Raw genomic sequence first — 11,971 nt, 5'->3', positions numbered from 1 at the left:
AATTTATGCGGAACCTATCTGCCTTCCTTCTGAATCTTTCCCATCGTATGTAAACGTACGGAAATGGTTTGCTGCGTAATGCCAAGCTATTCTGCAAGCTCCTTTTCAGTTTGCGCAGAGTTTATATCCAGCAGTGCTTGCAATTCGTCCGTTTCAATCTTTTGAGAGCGTCCAGCACGCGGTTTATCTTCAACTGAAATCTCCTTGGCGAAATTTTTGATACTATCTTTTACATGTAGTATGACTTACAGCGTTCTCTCCATATGCAGCACAAATCATTGCAGTGGCTTCAGCAGCATTTTTCTTCAGATGAAACGCGAAGTAGATGGAAAATCGAATATGCTCTTTTGTTATTGCCATCATGAACACTACTGATTTTTGAGGTTATGTGCATCAAATGCGTATGGCATTTTAGAAGGCCAAATGTCAACGCTTTAAAACCGCAAAAGGGCGGGAAGATATATAAAATTTAAATTGTTATTTCGGTTGTATGAAATCTAAAGCTCAGAACTTTTTTGTACACCTAATAGAAATGTCTTCCGATGGTTTTTTCTTTCCGGTCTGTAGCGCGAAGATCACGTATCGTGGTTTTTCCAATTGCGTCGCCGCTTTTATCGCCCACGAATGCTTAGTCGTACTTTGTAACAGCTTTGGAAATTCGTATAGATCCCACGAACGAAAGTCCATGCTTAGATATCGTCCGCTGTCCAACGTTCGCAGAAGCGACAATTTGTTGACGTCATTCAGTATCATGTACCGCATTCGCCACTGTATTCTCAACAGCGTGATCTTTGATCTCTGATCCGGATGCGCCACGACGCAATTGTTATTGTTGCGAGCGCGTATCAGAATGAGTTCGTACCGCGTGTTTATCACTATGCGCTTGTAATCCTCGCAGAAACCGAGGAATATGTTGAGAGGCACGCAAAAGTTGAAATCATCCAATGCTATAGGCGGTATCTCCCATATCTGGTGTTCTGTAAAGCTCTATCTTTCTCTAGCTGATACGTAATTTTTCATCAAGATTGTTATTCCGACGTTTCTGCTCTTATCGATCTCCACGCCCAAATAAGAAGGGAGGGTGCACGTCACGACGGGGCCCGATCACGAACCAGTGAAATCGTGAAAACTCGTAATTATTTTGCGAAAAAATACCACCTCAGCCAGGAATCGAACCTGGATCTCCTGCTTACTGGGCAGGCATCTTATCCTTTCGACTACCGAGGCATGTGATGATATTTATCGCAAATAACGTGTTTAGAATAACACGTCAACAATACAATGATACATATATATATATATATATATATACATATATTACAATATATATACATATATGTGTATTCTTTCGAATCCCCACAACCGGTACCATTGAGCTCGTATCAAATCTCGTCGAACATAACGCGGCGCAATTGTTGACTAGCTTCGCTCTCGTAACTTCCTTCGCCGTATCTTCCTTCGCCTTCCTTCTTTTGCGCTCTCTCTCGTCGCGAACTTTTCCTCGATATACAGAAAACTTTCGCACGGCAACGTATACAGATCCTGCTGCTATATAGGTATTCGTATCTCGTCGCTGTATCCGAACGTGGTGTTAGCGTACGGATTGTAAATGTGAGTCTCTATTCTCACGATACGATCGTCAAAGATCAGGGCATCTCCGATACTTAAAATGTCGCTTACCATGTCGATTCTTCACGACGAAATCTAAAGACGTCTAAAGACATCTTTCGCGGCGTTCAACTCGTTCGCCCTTTCCTCGCGCACCTTCCTCGTCGCGTCGTTCCGCGGTAGGATCGCGGATGTAGCGTGTGCGTCACCTCCTCTCGCGTACCACTCGTTCAGAACGAGCATCTTTCGCTCTCGCGCATCTTTCTCTACTGCCTTCGTCGTCGCACGTGAAGTCACACCGTTATTTCCTCTCCGCGAAAATCGATCGGTCGTCCGTTCTGATCCATGACTCGAAGCGTGATATCGGTGACGTTTCGCGCGATGATCGGGAAGTAAATGATCGACGTCGGAACGTCAGTTTATATCCCGGAAGAACGTTCGGGGAAAACGGGGAACGCTCGTGTATCGTGTGAACCGGTTCATCACGGTTGCTGTACGCACCCGCGGTGATATTGCACTCGAATGATGTTCACGCTCATGATATTCACAGGTCCGACGTGTGTCATTTGTTCGGTCGTAACACGCGCGACGACGAGAATCCCAGGAGCGAACTGATGTTGTTCGATTTCGCGAAATCGATTCGATGCTCGCACCTGATCTCGCTTCTCATAGTGTTCTCGTTGGCGCGAATGATCAGAAGCCTCTCTCGTCCTCGTTGCTCTCGTCATAGATGATATCGTCCCTCTCGTCATCATCGCTGCTTTCGTCGATCTTTCATTTCTTAGAGATAGCGGTGTTCAGATATCTGTTATCGCTCAACTTGTACGAATCCTTGAGAATCACGCTCGTTTTGTCGTCGTAATAGAACTTATTATTCGTGGAATCGACGTTCGGTATAGTGTTGTACGTCTCGAAATTCGTGAGATCTAACTCGTAATCGTCGTCACTCAGATCTAAGGCGGGAAAATAGCACGTCGTGAGGACATTACTCTTACCGGTGAACGAAAGGCTCAGCAACATCACGATCGATTCTCGAGAGAAATCGCAAGCACAACTGACCGCAGATGCTCTGATCGTATGTCTGATACGATTGTACGTTATATTTACGTCGTCGCCGAGACATCTCTCGAATTCCCTCGGAAGTCGAAGATTGCCGAAACCGTCGAAGTAAATCGCGTCGTTGCCCCTCTTCGCGTAGGCGATCCAGTGAGTATCCGAACCCGTCGATTTATCGAGATTCACGATGCTGCTCTCACGTTACGTTGCGCCTTCGACGCGTTACGCATAAACATTCCTCTGAAGAAAAGTATTCGCAGATGACGCGCGTCCGAACGTCAGCTGCGCGTCATATGGGCTCAGCTGCTCGTTCGTCGTGATGCCGGAGAGCGGTAACTCGAGCGATCTTAACGTTCCTTTCACGATTTTTTTTTTTTTTTCATTCTTCTCGTCACACCGCTGCCACGTTTGTAAGACGCTAGATGCAATCCGTGACCCTCCATCGCCCGATTGTGACGTTGCAACTCCAGTTGACGCCGAGCGGCCTTACCGGCGTTCACCCCTTTTGCGATGCCCGCCATGCCACCGATCAAAGAACCGAGCCTAGTATCGGAAAAATGGGCAACAAGCCTCCGCGTTTCGCCGTCGGAAGTATCCTCCTCGTCTTCTTCCTCTTCTTTCTCAAACCCATGCCCAGCTTTTGTTTTTGCTTTCATAATAGCCCATACGGTACGGCGGTCGCGGCGGCCCTCTCGCCGAAGATGGAATCTCCGGCCGTTATACGTTCACGCGTCTTCTCGGCGAAAGCTCGATCGGCGACGTGGCGATCGGCGAGTTTTTTGTTTCGCGAGTAGGCGATGTCGTGCTCGCGGCATGCCGCGTCAACGGGTTGACGCCGCGCGTCAATCGCGAGATGGGTGCCGGATCCGCAAAATTCATATCCGGGAATATGTAATTCGAAGGGAAGCGCATTTATCGCCGTATCGAGTAATTCCGCGCTGAGCATTCACTACAGTTCTTGATGAGAGGCGCAGGATCGTCTATGTGCGATCATTGCCACGGACGATTGTAATGCTCCAGACACACACGACAACGTTGCACCTCGGGGTTCGCTCTCATAATCGGATAGTCTATTCCACAGTAGCTCCACGTATCTGTCGAAATTGCGCACGAGAACGATCCTCGGGATAAATCACAACTGTTCGGCGGATAGATTGAGAATATTGTTGGTTTGTCAATAGGGGAAACATATCGATCTGTGTGCGATCGAATCGTTATCGAGTATAAGTAGAGCGATTATCGGTCGCGTCTCCTCGAAATGAGCGCGCGCGTGCAAATGCGATTCATTCGACGGTCGCCGGCTATAGGAGTGTCCAATCTCGACTGTAAAGCTCGACTGTAAAGCTCGACGAATCTCGGGCGACGCGGTCGGGAGAGCGCGCAGACACGGTCCTCTATTATCGAACACGATAATAGAGTTGCATCATTTGCGGCTCCTCCAACTGCGGTAAAACGAACGTGTTGATAAGCATGCTCGAAAGCCCGCACGGCGCGCATTTCGAGAACGTGTACGTCTACTCGAAATCTCTGCAACAACCGAAATATCGATATCTGGCGGAGTTGCTCGAGTCGATGGAACGAGATCGGCTATCGCGCGTTCTCGAACAATAGACGTCGTGCTATCGAGCGAGGCGCTTCCCGATTCGATATTCGTGTTCGACGACGTGGCCTGTGATAAGCAGAATGCGATCAGGGAATATTTCGCCATGGATCGACACACGAACATCGATTGTTTCTATCTCTGTCAAACATACGCTAAAATTCCGAAACACCTGATACGCGACAATGCGAATCTCTTGATTCTGTTTAAACAGGATGGCATTAACCTAAAGTACGTTTATAACGAGCACGTGAACACGGATATGTCGTATGAATTGCCTTTTTGCGCCTTGTTGGAAACGCAAGTACAGTTTCAAGTAGTCATCGATAAGGACAGTGCGTTAAGAAACGGTAGATACAAACGAGGATTTAACGATTTCGCCGTGGTGTAGAGCGATCAGTTGTGCAACGAGAATGAACGTCGATGCTGCTGCGAGTATGGACATCGACGCTGCGGCTAATACGGATGTCGCTCGAGAAAAAAATGGCACGAGAAAAAATGGCGCGAGAGATCGCGAAGACTCAGGACTCTATATGTAAAAAGCACAGAGCGTTAAAGATCGGTGAGATAGAGAAGGAGATCGCGCTGGAGAGACGACTCAAACCGATCGTTTAGCCGTTGAAATGAATCGCCGAGAACACCGCGCGAGACGAATCGACCGAGGGAATCGAGGACAGACAGAGCGAGATCGACCACATTTACGGGGTGTACTTCGACGTGGGCGGCTCAATGCTCGGCGACAGACGATTCGACGTGACCGCCGACGACAGCGTGATGCGACGCGCGATATCCGGATACCCCGGACTTCTACGAGTTGATCTTCAAGAGACTTCCCGACGATGTCGTGTACACGGAGAACGACAAGCAAATGTACAAGAGTATACTGTTGACTACGACCACGCCCATCGGCGTGGTCACAACGCGCTTATGCCCGTTCTAGGAAACAAAGGTTTCAAGTACAAGCATATCATCGCGCCGCTATTGCTCGATAGAGACAAAATTGGCGCTGGTACTGGTAAGGCGAGAAACAGAGGGATCGATTCTGTTCCATCCGCTATGCGGGTGAGAGGCAAAAGAATACGAGTACGATACGTTCACTGGGATAATCCCAACGAGCTAGTCGACCATCTTCGATTGCTCGACGCCTCTCGACGAGCAGGGAACGACACTCACGACAATGAGATTCTGTCGATAATCGAGGAGCTTCACGAGATCGACGCGATCAAGTAAAATTTCGAGTAAAATTCACCGCGGCGCGCGCTCGCGATGACCGGTATTCCCGTTATGTTAGTGAACAAGTTCGGAAGACCATTGGAGTCGTTCGGCGGAGGCGACAGAGCACGCTTGCAACCGTCGATCGAGTCCCTGAGTCGCTACGTGCGTAACAACGCGCTCTGTTTGAGCAACGATTACTACGTCGCGAGAGACAGAACCATACGGCGTTTAGTCGCACCGAGAACCGATATCGACGTCGCGAGGAAGAGCTATGTGAACAGCGCGTTTCGAGACGCGGAGACGAGAATCTCCGAGACGAGCGAACTCTCGGCGAGCACCCGAGCGTTGCTGTCGGAGACGAACGAGAGCACGGCCAGGTCGATCGGCGAATTGGAGGAATCTATGGCGCGCGTAGCCAGATTATTTCTAAAGTACGATACGCAGATCACCGAGATTACGAGCAGATTATCGCGTGTGTCGACTGGTAGATTCGTCACCCGCGAAGGTTTGATATCCGAGAACAAATCTCGGGAAGTCTCTGGAGAGGCAGCGCGACGTCGACGATCGTTCGACGATCGCATCCCTGCGAGCGTACATACGTCGCAGCGCGCTCTGCCTGAATCCGGACAACTACGACGTCAACAAACGCAAGCTACGGCATCTGGACATGCCGATCGACGATGCCGACGCGACGACTAAGGGTTACATCGACGACGCGCTTCGTGTAAGGAGCGAGGAGTGAAAAGCTCTAACGAACGAACTACGAAAATGGCTGGAAGATATGAACAAGCGAATTCGGAACATTTTCCTACAGTATTACGACGTAAGAACCGAAGTGAACGTTCTGCGACATTTCGAAAAGAAGAGGGAGGCCTCGCTCGTCGAGCACGACAAACAAATACGAGAGACAAGAGACGCGATGGAACGAGAGCTCAAGAAACGGAACGACCAACGAATTAGAGATCTGACCATATTCCACAGTGCGACAGAACGAGCGCTCGAGAAATAGGACGAATTGCGAGCTAAAGACTCGAGCGAGATTCGAAGGGTCGTCGAGACGCTCGGCGACGCTCAGAAGAAACGAACGCGAAACCTAGAGGAGTCACTACGAAATCTAGAGGAATCCCTGTGAAATCTAGAGACATCCCTGCAAAACGAGCTCGACGCGTCGTCAACGAGCCGCGAGAGAATCTCGACGGACGTAGAGAATCTCGCGCGTAGTATGATAGATCTGACGAGGATCGCGAGAGAACTGACGGACAAAGCGGTAACGAGAGAGACACCAGACAAGAAGCTGGCTTCGTTGAACGTGGATAAAATGGTGACTAGAGAAACGATAGACGAATTACTAGTCGCGCTAAAAACGGATATCCCGAATACCACGAAACACGCGATTAACGTTTGGAATGAGGAACAAGAGCGAATGCGCGAAGCGACGAGCACGAATAAAACTAGCGCAAATCGCCTCCTCATAAATCAACAATGAGCGTTCGAGAAGAGGAGACTCGTCGAAGAATTTCATGCGCCCGCGCGAAGAAACTTCTCGCGTCATCGCGTCGTGGTGCGCGGTTACGACGACCTGTGGCAGGCCAATGTCATCGAGATGCGTCCATATGCGCAACAAAACAAAGGTTACAACTATGTGATGACGGTTATCGACGTGTTGAGCAAGTACGCGTAGGCGATACCGCTGAAGAGTAAGAGCGGAAGCGAGATAGCTGCGGCATTGTCCAAGATATTTCACGACGACGCTCGACATCCGCGAAATTTACAAACGGACAAAAGCAAAGAGTTCTACAACGCTTTCATAAAGGTTACGGACAGGTATGATATACGTCACTATTTGACGTACTCGGTGATGAAGGCGGTGGTGGTGGAGCGATTTAATCGCACGCTCAAGAATGACATGTGAAAGCTCTACGGATCGTACAGATGACTCGACGCTCTATCGCGTTTAATCTCGGAGTATAACAACCGCGTACATCGAATGATGGGAATGCGACCGGTGGACGTAACTCCCACCGTTGCCAAGAGACTCCTCTCCACGGTATACAGTCACTTGAAAATCGCAGCCCTCGCGAGGTTCAAGGTAAACGATCCGATACGCGTCAGCAAATTCAAAACGATTTTCGAGAAGGGATATATGCCTAACTAGACGACCGAGATTTTTCGAATCGCCAATGTGCAACGCACGAATCCTGTGACGTATCTGCTGAAAGACTATCTCGGAAAGCCAGTGGATTCTACGAACACGAGTTACAGCGAGTTTCCAATCCTGATATCTATCTCGTAGAGAAAGTGCTACGTAGAAAGGACGATAGAGTTTTCGTCAAATGGTTAGGAATGGACAATACACACAACTCTTGGATACATAAAACGCTTTATTGTAATGAATAAAGAGTACAAAGTGAAACGTTACTTATTCTACATTGGTAAAAGTATTTATACTACATTAGTATCTAATAACGGTATCTTATAATGACCCCATGCTAATGTATCGGTAGAATCGGATATTAAGTATCGCTTGTCGTCGTAAAGACTCAAAGCTAGCTTTAGTTTCGAACACGGTGTAAACTTCGTGCAGCATCGAGTGTACGCATGCCTGGCGTCTCGATTGCGACGATTCGTTCAAGCAACGCGCAAAATCCTCGAACATTATCATTTTCGCAACGACACTCCTCTTGATGCCCTTTATTCTATTCGTATCGCTCTTTCCCAGAAATCTCAGAGCGTTCATCTTCGCCCTGAGTCCTATGAATTCCGTCATGATCGCTCCGTTGTTCTCATCCTTCATCAAACCGACAACCTTCTTGTTCGCGCGCGGTATATCGTACGCGTTATCGTCGGAATAATCGCTGGTGTCGAATCTCGCGATATCCTGCTTTATATTCTCGTAAATGTTCCAGCATTCCAGAAAATATATCAAGCTATGTCCGTGTACATGATTTAGAGCGATAAAGCGGCATCATATAATCGTAATGAAAGTCGTACAAATATCTCGCGTCTTAGATATCTCTAGAATGCACATACCGACGTAGATCGGTTTGTTAAACTTAACTTCGAGTTTGCGCAACTCGACGGCCATGAGATTCTCGTCGAAGACGCCTTCTGCTGTGAAAGTTTCGCGATCAGCGCCTCCGCGCCGTATCTTCCGTCCCAACACGTCACCAGTCTACGTGATCGCGCACATTCTTCATTGTCTTGCCGAAAACTGCGTTGTTTATCAGCTTATACAGATTCCTCTCGAACTCGTTGCTCGCGCAAGTTCTCCGTTCCATATTGAGTTCGATGTACGCGCGCAACCAAGGAGACTGCGCGAACCGCAATGCGCGATAGACTTTCGTCATGCGTAAACCATGTCGCACGCACTGCTAAAGATTGCAATAGTGCGTCACGTAACGCGACTTGTCGTAGAGCGTGACGAGTAGTTTTTCGTTTCGATTTCCCGGTAATCTCTCGCGCGTCAGACAGAACTCCGCGTGGCCGTCGTGAAGATATCGCGGATACTCGAGGTTGACTTCTAGAATATAACCGATATCGGAGTGAGATGGCATAACGTCGAGATCCTCTCGACATCCTCGACCCACCAAAATTCTGCGTACGGTAAAGGTTCGCACATGGCCCAACTAGAGATTGTTCACATCGTAGTACATGAGATACGACGATTCGTATTGGTTGTTAGCTCGCGCGTACCTGTTCGAGCATTGACTCAGATCGCGTATACCGCGTTCTACAAACATCATCATACTGATATCGGTAAGCAGATCGAATCGAACGTTCGTGTATTTCAACATAGCGTCCCATGTGTATCCCGGTAACGTGAAATAATGCGTTGGATCCAAACCGTAACTCTCCATACAGGTATCCCGAAAATTTTCAAAAACATTCGCTAAGGGAAGCACATCCGTTTTCAAGTATAGATCGCTATACTCGCCGAGAATCCTCACGCGAAAATGCTTCCATACTCTTCGTGCTCGTAATCGCTAGCGCTCACAATTTCGCCAGTTAGAGAACTGTGAAAGGCTTCGATCGGCGGTAACTCAATCTCTAATAATTTATCAACGCTGTCGACATACTCGTATGGAAATACGCCCTTGCGCGTGAGCAACTCGAAATCCTCCGCGACGAGACCGAAGAATTCGAATCGCGCGATCTTCAATTTTTCTCGATATAGATACGAAGCTACTTTTTCTAAACTGGTATTGAGAAACTTAAACGAATCTACGAAACGTAGTTTAACACAATTTTTCCATTTTCCGTACTCCGAATCGTTGACGGTTTTCGAAAACGTGATGTAATTATCTTTAGTCAGCAGTAATAGGTCGACTACCTCTACCTTCGAAAGCGTTCGCTACATCCTTGATAATAAAATGCGTGTCATAACCGAATAGATTGTGAAAAAAAACGGGAATAACGAACGCGTTCTGATAGTTCAAATTGCATCTCGCATGCGCGGGTCCTCTATAACGTCCGGTAAGATGACAGTGATCGCGCACGCGAACGTCGTACAGCCCAAAGATCCTTCCGCACATGTGACAATTTGTCGCCCTTTGAAAAGCGCTCCGCTCGTCCGGCATGAGCTTCGACATCGGTACGCTCGCGCAGAGAACCTTCCTCACGCGACACGCGAGAGCGCGCAGCTCCTCGACGAACCACGAGACGCAGTCGTCGCCTCGACGAGATCTATACGCGGATACGATTCCGTTGTACGTGCTACGCAAATAATATCTCACGCTGAATGCCTTGTGATGTTGACAGGCGAATCTATTGTCGAGATTCCCCTGAATCGTCGATCTCCCTTTTCTAAAACGCATTCCAGATCGGCACACGACAAATCGTAGTCTCTCCTTTCTGTCGTGATTGCGGAAGGAGAGCCACTTGTCGTCCTCGCTCGGAAGAATAACGGCGCAGTCGTTCGCTCTTCCGCACTCGACGCTATGCGCGACCAATTTCTCGTTCGAGTAAAAATAATGCTGACATCTGAAAAAAAAACGATTTATGATAATACAAATTTACCTCGCGACGAGCATAGTCTCTCTCTTACACTTACCGATCGCATATGTACTTTTTCTCTTTATGCCTGTTTATTTGTGATGTTAAAAGTCGAGATAGGTATTTTATCCATACGAAGTGACTACGTTATCGCTGCGGCGCTCGTTCGACATATAGAGCAAATTCACGTAGACTTCTTATTCCCCGTGAGCAACAAAGGAACGATCATGATACCATTCCTCTCCCTTTTCTCTTGAATGACAAATATAATACATTGATAGACAACTCGTTAAGACGTTTGAATCTAGCGATATTTCGTAGCATCATAGGAAAGTCGATATCGTCGAAATTCAACACCAACGAATAGTAAGGATATGACAAAGGTCTGTCCGGGTGTAGATCGACAGGATACAGAGCAGCCATCACCGCGAAGCACGCGTTGTCGTTTGAACGTACGTTGATCACGGCTCTGTTATATCTTATTTTCAGAAGAAATGACATCCAACATCTAGCGTGCATAGGATTACTTGTTCACATTGATCATCAAATTTAATATCCGAAATAACGCCCAACCGCTGTCGCGTTCCTGAAATTTCTCCAGCGACGTCAAGATAACATCCTTAACGTCTCCATCGTACCATTCTCGTAGATCGGACATATTGAATAGCTGACGATTCCTCGTGCGAATGCTCTTAACAGCGCTCTTATTGTTCGCGACGAACTCCCCGTGAAACGCGGTGTTGACCTCCACACACGCGTGCATATCGAGATCGACGCGCACTCGCTCAAGCACCGTGTCTCTCGCGTCCTCAAGAAACCGTCGGGGTTCAACGTACTCGATGTTTATCACCGCACTCGTTTGCATGCGATTCGCAAAGGCCATCTCGATATCCACCCACTCGAATCCCTTCAAACCGTCGTACCCTGCATCCTAGTAATCGAAACATCGACTCAAAGCGAGTCTCGCACTCTCCAACTGCGCTACTCGAGAGACCAGAGAATTTATCGTCCCGGTAACCGTAGGATCGACTCTATTCTCGCACCTGTTTCTCAAAACCTCGAAACACTCGACGCATTCCCGTTTCCAAACGCGATAGGCGCATACTCCTTCAACTCCTGCCGCTCGAGAAGATTGCGACTCTTCTCCATATCGCAACCCTCACACAGTGTTATGCCGACCGTCCATAAGAACGACGTCGGAATTTGACGTCTCGAAGTTCTTTCTGTCTTGCTATTCTCTCGTAGATCACCGCTCTGTCGTTCAGAGCGAGCAACGTTTCGATCCACAGTTTCTCTCGCGGACTCTCCATATCGATCGCAAGTGATACGTGGTCACGTTCCAGCAAACGTCCTCTCTCACTGCAATCCATTCCTCATCGTTGCTAGGCGCGATAGTCTCGTGACACTCTACTATTGTCACTCTCGGTAACCGACTCGCAATGATCGTCGCCACCGATATCGTCGTCGAGATCGCGATGCGTCACGTTATGACTGAACGCG

At 48.2% G+C, this 11,971-nt stretch overlaps 1 non-coding gene across 1 annotated transcript; it reads right to left on the bottom strand.

Moving 5' to 3' along the window:
* Positions 1–1,155: 1,155 nt before the first annotated feature.
* Positions 1,156–1,227, bottom strand: TRNAT-AGU (transfer RNA threonine (anticodon AGU)). Its single transcript has one exon. It is a non-coding gene; the product is annotated as a tRNA-Thr (tRNA).
* Between the last annotated feature and the right edge of the window lie 10,744 nt (positions 1,228–11,971).

The sequence above is a fragment of the Pogonomyrmex barbatus genome, unplaced genomic scaffold (assembly GCF_055798465.1).
Source record: "Pogonomyrmex barbatus isolate J1 unplaced genomic scaffold, ASM5579846v1 scaffold13, whole genome shotgun sequence".
Taxonomy (NCBI): domain Eukaryota; kingdom Metazoa; phylum Arthropoda; class Insecta; order Hymenoptera; family Formicidae; genus Pogonomyrmex; species Pogonomyrmex barbatus.
This window is presented reverse-complemented; position numbering and strand designations above follow the sequence as displayed.